Here is a 12,100-nt window from a genome sequence, read left to right as displayed (position 1 = left end):
TTATGGGACCAGAAACAGCACTCAACAGAGTGCAGCTGCTCTGTGACTGACAGCAGCAACTGTGAATTGTTTTTTTCAATGGCTTGCAGCAGGGCTGCTTGCAGGACATCGCTATGTTTCATGCGGCAGTCCCTACTTCAGCTCTGGAAATATTGCAGGAAAAGGCGCCAGGTGTTTGAGATGATCACAGGAAGACTGCACAACTGAGCAGGCTCCATGCTTCTGGGGTTATGGCATGCGTGCAGCGGTTTTACGACGTAAAAACCACTGGGCTGTTTGCCGTTGAGCACAGTGCATCATGGGATGCCTATGCAATGTTCCCATTCTCCCTTTCGACAATGTTTTGGTCCCATGAGGCATTGCACAAACTTCCCAAAACACACTACGGCAAGTTGCACTTTGGGATAGCTACACATGATGCACTGCTTTGTGCATTGATGCAGGCACTGCTAGTGAGGACTCACTCCATCAAGACAATGAGCATGGTGTCGCCACGCACAATTGACTTTATTAATTCGGAGGCTCGAGGTCGAAATAGATAAAGTCAACTTAATTTTGTAGTGTAGACAAACCCTCAGTTTTCCTCAGCTCATCAATTAGATACAGATCTTCTTAAGGCCTGCTCCAGAGTAATTAAATAAAGTTGCAGTGACCAAAGTGCTGTTGCCCAGTACTCTATCACTCCATGCTAGACTCTTATTTTTTTTATAAGGAAGAGCATTCTATGGTTAGGGGAAATGAATGCTAGTAAAAAAAATGGACAAGAAACACGAAAGATGCATATTAACACTGAAGAGTGAACAGAACAGAATTTGAGAGAGAGGGAATCTCTGTGTTGGTATGATGTGATATGGGAGTCAATATATGAATAGACTAGAGCCCTGATTCAACAAGGTACTTACACATATTTTCAATTTTAAGTATGTGCATAAGTCCCATTGATATCAATAAGCATATGCCTAAAATTAAGCTTTTGTTTTAAGTGCTTTGCTGAATAAGTATGGACTTAAGCCCATGCTTAAATACACTGCTGAATTCATAATTGTTCCGTAGCTCAGGGAGTGTAAGCATTTATTGCAGCTACATACTATATAGGATCCAATGTTTTTATCCCTTTATGGGCCAAACACACAAAAAAATCTTCCCATATTTTCATAGATTCCTATGCCAGAAGGGAATACTTTTATAATCTAGTCTGACCTCCTGTATAGCACAGGTCTAGAACTTCCCCAGAATAATTCCTAGAGCATATCTTTTAGAAAAACATCCAATATTAATTTTGAAATTGTAAGTGATGGAGAATCCACCACAACCCTTGACAAATAGTTCAAATAGTTAATTACTCACCGTTAAAAAAATTATATCATATTTCCAATCTGAATTTGTCTAGCTGGAACTTCCAGCCATTGGATCACATTACACTTTTCTCTGCTAGATTGAAGAGCCCATTTTTAAATATTTGTTTCCCATGTAGGTACTTATAGATAGGGGCTTACTTGAGTTGTGGAGAAATCACACATTTTTCATGGGTTGGTCACAGCATAAATAGCAAATTTCTCAGATGTGTAACAAATCCACGAAATTTGCTATTTGTGTCGTGACCAACCCATGAAATATGTGTGATTTCTCCACAGTGTTTCTCAAACTGGGGACCCCGACCCCAAAGGGGGTTGCAAGCCTATTAGAGGGTCATGGTATTGCCACCCTTACTTCTCCACTGCTGCTGGTGGCGGCACTCCCTGAAGCTGGGTGGTGGAAGAGTGACAGCTGCTGACCTGGTGCCTAGCTCTGAAGACAGCACCACTACCAGCAGCAGCACAGAAATAAGGGTGGAAATGCCATGCCACACTTACTTCTCTGGTGTTGCTGGCTGCAGCATTGCCTTCAAAGTTGGGTGCCTGGCCAGTAGCCGCCGTTCTCCATGCTGCCTTCAGAGCTGGGCGGCCAGAGAATGCCTATCTCTGAAGCTAGCACTGCAGCCATCAGCAGTACAGCAGAAAGGGTGGCATGGTATTGCCACCCTTACTTCTGAGCTACTGCTGGCAGTGGCGCTGCCTTCATAGCTGGGCAGCCAGCCAGCAGCCACTGCTCTGTGCTCTGCTTTCAGAGCTGGGAGGCTGGAGATGACATTTCACAGTCTGTGACACAATTTTCACAGCTGTGAATTTGGTGGACGCCTACTTATAGACTGTAATCAAGTCACCTCTTACCCTTCTCTTTATTAAGCTAACTAGATTGAGCTCCTTGAGTCTATCACTATAAAGCAGCTTTTCTAATCCTTTCTCTGAACCCTCTACATTTTATCAACATCCTTCTTGTATTCCAGCAGCAATCACACCAGTGCCATATAAAGAGGTAAAACAACCTCTCTACTACTACTCAAGATTCCCCTCTTTATGCCTCCAATGACTTCATTAGCCCTTTTGGCCATGTTGTTGCACTGGGAACTCATGTTCAGCTCATTATTCACCACAACCACCAAATCTTTTTCACAGTCACTTGTTCTCAAGATAGAGTTCCCCATCCTCTAAACATGGCCGGCATTCTTTGTTCCTAGGTTCACACATTTACATTTAGCCATATTAGAAAACGTTGTTTGCTTCCGCCCAGTTTACCAAGTGATCCAGATCATACAGTAACAGTAACCTGTTTTCTTCATTATTTAACGCTCACCCAATTTTTGTGTCATCTGCAAATGTTATCCATTATTATTTTGTGGGTTTTTTTCAGTAAATTGATAAAAAAGGTAAATAGCAGAAGGCTACAAACAGATCCCAGCAGGATTCCACTAGAAACGTAAATACTCAATGATGATCCCCAATTTACAATTATGTTTTGAGAAATCTAGCAGTTAACATGCCTTTAATCCATTTAATGTGTGCCATATTAATTTTGTATCATTCTTGTTTTTTTTATCAAAATGTAATGGGGTACCAAGTCAAATGCTTCACAGGAGTCTAAATATATTATAACAATTCTATAACCTTTATTAACCAAATTTGTAATCTCATCAAATAAAAGTAAACTAGCTGGATAGGATCTATTTGCCATAAAACCCCGTTGATTGGTTTTCATTATATTACTCTGCTTTAATTTTCTAATAATTGAGTCCCATACCAGTTGTTTCATTATAGACAGATGTCACATTGACAAGCATATAATTACCTGGGTCATCCCATTGACCCTTTTAAAATATTGACACAACATTAGCTTTCTTCCAATCTTATGTAACTTCCTTGGTGTTCAAAACAAAACAAAAATCATCATTAATTGTCCAGTGAGCTCCTCAGCCAGGTCTTTTAAAACTCTTGGATACAAGTGATCTTTATTTTACTTGCTGATTTTAAAAGGTCTGTCTTCAGTAACTGTTGTTTAACATCCTGCTGAGATACATGTTGAATGGAAATAGTGTTATCATCATATGATGATACATTTTATATTGTTTCCCAAATACAGATCTGAACTATTTATTGAACACTTCTGCCTTTTCTGAATTATTATTGACATTGTTCTATTTCCATCTAGTAATGAACCAATACCACTCTCAGGATTACTTTTGTTCTTGAAATACTTAAACTCCTTATTGTCCTGAATTCTATAGCCCACAGATTTAAACTTTTGTCCCTTTATTTTTTTATTTTTTAAAAAATGTGTAGCTTCTTATTTATATTCATTACTACTAACTTCTCCTATCTTCCATTTGTTACATATACTTGTATTTACACCTGCCTTCCTTTCCCCTCTAAGCCAACTCATTTTTTTTTACCCAATATGGCCTTCAACCATGTTTGTGGCTTTTGGGACATTTAGTAAAGCTTTGTTAAACAAGTCCCATTCTTTTGATAAAACTCTTCCTTGCAACTGACTTGGGTCATAATTATTTTCAGCATTGTGAAACTGACCCTTCTAAATCACTAAGTGATTTATATCTGTATATTACTGCTTTGGACTTTATTCTGTCCATACATTATAAATGGAACCAAGTCATGATCACTACGCAACCATTAATTTTTACCAGTTTGCTGATCAGTTCCTCTTTATCTGGCAGGACTGAGCTTAATATAGAATTCCCCTATGTTAGTTGTGACACTTTTTGAGTTAAGAAATGTCAGGGATAATATTTAGAAATTCCAAGGATGTTTTAGTACTGGCAGCATGCGACCACCAGCATTTTCCCAGTTATAGTACCAAGGAAAGTGTGTGTTTTTACCCTAGCAATTCCAAACGACAGAAAAATAAGGACTCACTCCTTGTAGGTTGCTTCCTGGTTTCAGCCCCACTGAGTGTCCAAAAATTGATGTGTGACTTAACTCAGCCAATTCACTAACATCCTTCTCCTCCTTCTTTCTCCAAGTATCTTACTCCTTAGCTGTCTCTGCTCTCTTCCAAGTGGCCCTATTACAGCAAGGGCAGGACTTTACATGGTAGCATACTGGAATGTAATGTATTGTATTGTATCCATAGTGCATCCCAGTCCATTAAACACCTCATCAAATTCAATCTGATATTTTGTATCCTGACTATAGAGAAATAATGTACTCACTTGGTCATCTGCATTTGCCAATACTTTAATACTCCAAAAACACAAAACTTCCTGCTCCCCTGTTTCAAGCCTTGTTGAGTGGGATCTGTATTTATGGATATGCCAATGTAGCTTTGCTATAGGAGGTTCATTTTGTGCACAGTTCTGGAAAATGAGCTTTTTAAAAAAATTATGATTATTTTAATTTAACATAAATTGGGTACTAGTCTTTTTTGGAATATGTTTCCTGTGATTATGTTGCACTCAGGAGCAGTACCTTATTTTGAAATTTACTTTTTATTTTATTCTGTTGTTACAAACCAATCTGTTATAGACCCTTGCTTTGTAAATTTGAGATCCAGTAAAGAAATCTGTTTCTATAATATCATAATTAGAGTTTTGACCTCCAGCTGTTTGGTTCTGAATGTATTGTGCTTATCTTTACACTTTTTCCTAAGTGTGACACACTTTCAAAAATGGTTGTCTTTATAACATTCACAATACTGTATCCCTTTGCCTTGTGTTGACAGGCATTGCTTCTATATTTATTGTATATGACTCTGGTTTCTGCTGTTTGCTTACTCTTGTATTCTGTCTAGGTCTTAATGTCTGTATTTAATTAGATACATGTCAGTTCTTTCACTGCTTGCTAACATTTTCCATTTGGGAAATTCACATTTCATTAATCCTGCAAATATCTACTGTTCTTAGCCCTCCAACACAGGAATACCATAATCATCATCTAATTCAATTCTTGTATCTTAAATTGATTTTGGAAATGGTCCTGCTTGTCATCCACTTTTTCCTAAGTAGGAGTTTGGAAGATCTGCATCTTCACTTCTCTGAATGACATCTAATTGGTTTCCTGATACAGTGAATGTTACGTCCCAAATAATTCTACTTTGGATATCTGCACTTGAGTACAAGATAGCAGAGACATCAGTGAGTATATTTTCAAATACACTATTTTATGTCTTTGGGCAAAGAATCCATGAGTAGCAATTATATGAGATGCTTGAGACACTTTCATCTCTTACCCAATAAGATCTTTGGTCTTTTTGGTCAAATAGGCTTTTGCCTCATCTATTTTATGTTGCTACTCCTTAGGAGAGGAAGGAAAGAGTTCTAGAAACACATTTTGTTACCTATTAAAACAGTAAAATGTGCAGTAAACATGGCTTTGATGCATATGGAATGACAATAACAGCAGCTGTCGAAATAAATGCTTGAAAACATTTTGGAAGTATATGGAATCTGAAAGAACTGACTTTCTAAAGGGCAGGGGGATTGAACTTCAGCCTGCTTTTAGAAGAAGAGAAAGCTCTTTATCAGATCAGAACAAATTATAATATTTACAAGAAATAATAGGACTTATTTTTACCCTACTTTCAGTGGTCTCCATGGGTGAAAATCACCTTAGTGTATAGAGGCCAAGGCTTATATTCTAAGGTCCTTACTTTGATCTGGTTATCAGCTATACCACACATACTTTGGTTTCTATTGTCCAGCAGTTAACTGTTAAAATAACATGGGTTATCTTTATTATATAGGTGTAACATAATGGCCACTCATTTCTTCATAACAAAATGTGCCTTTCCCAAGTAGCATTCTGGAATAATTTTGTCTAGCAGTTTGCAGACCCCTCCATTGGAATGCAGTATTGTCAACTCCAAGCATTCAAATATCATGAGATTTTTCTGAAGGGTGTGTGTGGGGGGGGGTCTTATTAGTCAAATTCTGAGCCTTCAGGATACTCTTGGATCACATTTCCAGGCTTTTCCTCTACAACCATGAAGGCTAGAAACTTACTGAAAAAAAAGAAAGCTGAGATTCTCACCTAATCACATGCCTCCAGGCACCAGAGTTTTAACATATGCACTAAATATCACAAGAGATGGGAACAATGGGAACAACTTTCTCTAGTTCTCTGACAGGTTCCTTTCTAACCTGAGCAATTCATGTGGCTTCACTTGCTCTATTTTTGCCAAAGATATAATTTACTTTTGAAACCACATAATTAAAGGTGAAACAGACAGGCGTGGTGGCAAGAGATGGATTTTTATTTTCTTGTTCCTGTCAGATAGCATGGGTCAGTATCCATTTATTACAGTGGCACCAATCACTGGCCACAAAGCAGGGAGTCATATGTTCTTTCTTCTCTGCAATCAACTGGGTAGCCCTTCCCCCCGGCTCTAATTAGTTAGGCTGAAATAAATTCAAAAGATAAGGTCCTAAAACGTTTATTTGTGAATAATATGTGAGCTGAAAGAAGCTCAATTTATTATCTTTTTTTGTTGGGAATAGATCACAACCAATTTTATAAAGGGTTTTAAAAGTGACACTGGTCCAGGAGTGAAGGTTATCAGTCCTACACCTCAGACCAGTGTAATTTGGGGAGCGAAATTCCACATTTTGCATGATTTTTTTCCCATAGAAAGTTAGTTTTATTAAAGAGAGAATGAATAAACATAAGAAAAAGAAAGATCAGTATCTGAAAACTGTTTATGGGTCTGGAATGCAAGAGTTGGTGTTTACTGCCAAGTTTGGGTTCAAGTCTCCACTCCCCAAAAGTTCAGTCAATCATAGCTGATGTTAAGATGGAGCAAGAAACTACTGATTCTGCTAATGATTAGTTAATTTTTTAATGGCCTGGTACAAAAACAACTGCAGTCACAGTCAAAGACAGATTTATTTCAAGATGCATATTTAGGTAGAAAGGAGGAACCTTACATAAGGATTTTACCTCTTTTATATAGTATATCTAGAAATTTGAGAACAGAGGGGATCTTTTCACTAATTACAATAAAACCAAGGATTTTTTTTTAAATACCTGAGACAAAAGATGGCCTATCTTTTTGAGATTGTCCTAGAAACAGGCTAGTTTCCTATTCAACAAGATTTATTCAGATTACTCTTAGGACAACAAAAATTAAACCATACAAAGTTTAAAGTGGATCCCAATTGTTATTGTATACACTTAATATTTACACTTACTAGTATGCATTTACAGTTAAGAAGCTTGTATTGTACTTGAACATTTTATGGAACTCTCAGGAAGGATTGTACTGTTATTGCTAATCATTTTTGTTTCCCCCTGCCATTTGTTGGGAGTTATAGAATATTAGTCCTTGGATCATTAATGATAATTGCCTGTCTGCTCCAAAGTTAGAAAGCAATTTTAAAATGTGATTTTTTGTTTGCCTCAGCTGTAATACTAATGGAAATTAATTTAAGAATTTAACATTCACAAATTTCATTCTCACTTTGTATATTCAGACTGATTAAGAGGTTTAGTAATTTGTTTGGTATGAGATGAACCTATGTAGATTCATTCAACTTAATTCCCAATGCCTGGATCATCTGTTTTAAATATTTGTTTTATCAATTATAGTATGTTAAATATAGTTGGCATAATTACACAAGATTATTGGATATAATACACTTAAAATCCAAAAACCTTAACATCTGTAAGTTTCAAATTACCCACATTACTTTTTAAAATAGAATAATATTTTGTGGCTGTAGGAGATTAAGACTACACAGAAATGTAGTTTAACTATTTAAAGATATAATTTCTCTATCATCAAAAAGAAGGGATGTGAAAACTTGCCCTTAAATATAGGCAGATATATGTAAAATCAACACAGCAAATGAAAATATATCAGATTATATAGACCACCACAAATAGCATTCTAACATTAACATATCATTACTTCTCTGATTGGATATACCATCTATACAAAAGGCTATCTCACCCCTCTGCCAAGCAGTAGCAAATGCTGAGCTCTCAGAAGTTGGTTTCCCATTGAAGAAGAAATCAGTTACATGAAGTATCTTTATGGTCTTAATGTAATTAATAGACACCGTATTTACCAATCGTGGTCACAAATGGAGCACAAGCAGCTCTTTCTTTCAGAAATCTCAACCCAAGCATTTTGCCAAGTCCCAAGGAGTAATTCTGGCCATAGAATTGACTCTAGTTAGATTACATTATAACAGATTCCACAATGAACTGCATCACAAAATGAACAACTGTATTTCTTCAAAGACTGAACAGACCTCAGATGCCAAGAAAAAAAACGTGCAAGAATATGTGTGACAGCACCATTCTGTGACTACTGATATGACATAACAGTATAATGAAATTGAGAAAGTTAAAGGTTATATTCCTGTGGGTCATAAAGGGTAGAACATTTATTACATCTTGTACTTTATGTCTTCTACAGGGTTTCTGTTGTGTTTAGCTAAGAGATGTGTTCCACTTGTATTTTCCTTTGACATCTATTGGAGTCATATGCAATAAGCACACCCCAGGATCAGATTCTTACTATGATTCATGGCTAACAAGAAAATGCTTTTACTAACAGACAAGATTTAAGCTCATCCTGTATGAGTGGACATCACCCTGTCTTCTAGAGAATTATTGATGTCAGTTGCTAATCCTTCAGTCCTCCCAAATGAAGGTTACACATCTTAAAGGATCCATCACTTAAAGCTTAAAAGATAGTCAATATCTCCAGGAGAGATTGTTTGCTCTCCATTATAACAAATAAAGTATTTCCTTTCCATAATATGGGTTTTTTTTAAATGTCCAGAGACAATACTGAGAATGGCTAGGATGGAAGGATTTTGTGCAGGTGAATACATAACTTTAATAAACTCAGGAGAGTTTTGGCAGAGGAGAAATGGACAGTAGATTTTTCTGATTCACCTGCAGTACCAAAAAAAAAAAAAAAACATCTTCAATTTCTGTCAAACTGAATTCAAAAATTCTGAAAAAATTTGGCAAAATGGAAAAGGTCATTGTTTCAATGAGATGCCATTATAGAACCTGATACCATTCCACAGCATGCTTCAATCTTCCTAAAGAGTTAACTAATGAAAATAAACATTTTGATAATGTTTTCAGTAAAAAATTCAAGAATTTTCCAAATAAATTAAAAAATGAGTGCATTCTGAAACAATTACAACTTCTTTTTTTGTGTGTGTGTGCAATACTAGTGTGTCCAGTTTTCATCTATCCTTACCAATGATTAAGAAGCTCATGGTGGATTGCAAGGGATGTAAACCTCAGATACAATAGTGACACATGCTAATCAAATCTACATGAAAGAATGTTATGTGAATCTTTGTGCATTTTCCTTTCAGTGACTATGGGTTCCATTAATGGGATGTTTTGCATAAGGATACAGTAAGAACATAAGGTAGGCTGATGAGAACGTGAGCATTAACCACATGTGTTGAGTTGTATATTTGAGTATAAGGCCCTGGTCATTTCTCTGTAGAAAGAGAGTAATAAGGCTAGATAGAGATATGTGTAGGTGGATTGGGGAAGTGAAATCTAACCTCCCAACTACAGTCTGTACATAGATTTGCTATTCAGCCTTTCCCACATCACCATGACTTCTACTCCATAGCTGAAGCAGTGGCTACAGCCCCTCCACATCACAGACCACCAACTGTATCTGCATAAACATAGATCACACAACCCCTTACCCGAGCGCTCTCCCAGATTATCCATATTGCAGCCATTCATGGTGTCCTATTTGAGTTCAATGCAAAGACATCTGCAATGGCATGCATCACATCCACAGGATACCTGCAGGACCACAGACTCTCCCCCTTTGGCTTTTCCACATAGACCCAATGGAAGATTCAGTTTGCGCAGAGTCCACTGGCTCTGAGTTTGATGTAAACAAAAACTTTTTTTTAATAAACCACCTTCTTCCTATCTGACCCAATCAAAGCTCTTTTCAATATTGAATGAAATGGTAATTTAGTCCATCTCCTCACTTTAAGAGTTATTTATGATGGCTAAAAGCCTCAGATGTTTTAATTAGTGTGTCTTTTTTAAAATAAGCCCCATCCACTTAATGCTTTTCATCTTTGGCATCAATATTTCAAATATGTCAATTACAAATCACTTAATATCTGTATTAAGTAAAGGGCTACAAGGAAATAGATTGTTATACCCTCCTAAAAGTGCAAAGACCAGAGACAAACCATAAGATTCAATGAGCTGTCTCCACATGTGAGATATAATTGCCTCACATATAGGTCCTAAATGGTGCAAACATCTCAGGGATTTAAGCATAAAGCTCAAAAGAAAACCACCTAAGCTAGGTGATTTAGTAAATGTCAGCTTTTAAATAGAAAAGGGAATATCTTCACCTGTGGTGGCCATGTACAGCAAATTGCTGCCTACTTGCAAGAGGATGCTTAACATAATATCCTGTAGAAGAACATCAGCATTTTAATGTGGGAAATCTATCCTTCTAACAAACTCTGTATGTCTCTGCATAGGATGCAGAGGCTGATAGCTGCCTTTCTGGGGCATGACTTTTCACCTTTAATTTTGAAAAGCTATATCAATGTATGTCTTCTTTAAACTGAATGCTACCCATTATAAATAAAAACGGATATAGATGCATTATTCAACTTAACGTTTAGCTGCAAGAAGCAACAGTACTGTTTCAGTTAGTAATGATTGTTTGTTGGAATAATGATGGTTATTTATTTCCAGTATTCATGCCATTCTGAAAATTTTCCATTTAATGCTCACATCTCTGCCAACCAACATTTTAGAAAGGGAACCTATGAAATCAGTGGAATTACTCACATAGTTAACATTACTCATATTTGCAAAATCAGGGCCTAAAGTTGCATCTATAATATAATTAATTACTGAACTTCATCAGCATATTATGAAATGGATGGATGAGGGCTTTATGATCTGATTTACCATTTTATTACTTCAATTTTACTTTTTGTTTAACATAAGAACATAAGAAAATAAGAACAGCCATACTGGGTCAGACCAAAGGTCCATCTAGCCCAGTATCCTGTTTTCTGACACTGGCCAATGCCAGGTGCCGCAGAAGGAATGGACAGAACAGGTAATCATCAAGTGATCAATTCCCTGTTGCCCATTCCCAGCTTCTGGCAAACAGAGGCTAGGGACACCATCCCTGCCAATCCTGGCTAATAGCCATTGATGGACCTATCCTCCATGAACTTATCTAGTTCTGTTTTGAACCTTGTTATAGTCTTGTCCTTCACAACATCTTCTGGCAAAGAGTTCCACAGGTTGACAGTGCGGTGTGTAAAAAAAATACTTCCTTTTGTTTGTTTTAAACCTGCTGACTATTAATTTCTTTTGTGTTAGGAGTTATTGTGTTATGAGGAGTAAATAACACTTCCTTATTTACTTTCTCCACACCAGTCATAATTTTATAGACCTCTATCATATCCCCCCTTAGTTGTCTTTTTTCCAAGCTGAAAAGTCCCAGTCTTATTAATCTCGCCTCATACAGAAGCCATTCCATACCCCTAATAATTTTTGTTGCCCTTTTCTGAATCTTTTCCAATTCCAATTGTTTGATTTAAACTCTTCCAGCAGATAGAATAAGTCAACGGTATTTTTAGGGATAGAAGTTCATAATGTGCTCTAGAACAATCTGATGTTTTCTTTATTTAAAGGGTTATATGCATTAGAACAGGGGTCGGCAACGTTTGGCACGTGGCACATCGCTTGCCTGCGCCGCTTCCCGCCGCCCCCATTGGCCCGGAACGGTGAAC

Source organism: Emys orbicularis, chromosome 1 (assembly GCF_028017835.1).
Source record: "Emys orbicularis isolate rEmyOrb1 chromosome 1, rEmyOrb1.hap1, whole genome shotgun sequence".
NCBI lineage: Eukaryota > Metazoa > Chordata > Testudines > Emydidae > Emys > Emys orbicularis.
The sequence above is the reverse complement of the archived record's forward strand: the minus strand, read 5'-3'. Positions refer to the sequence as shown.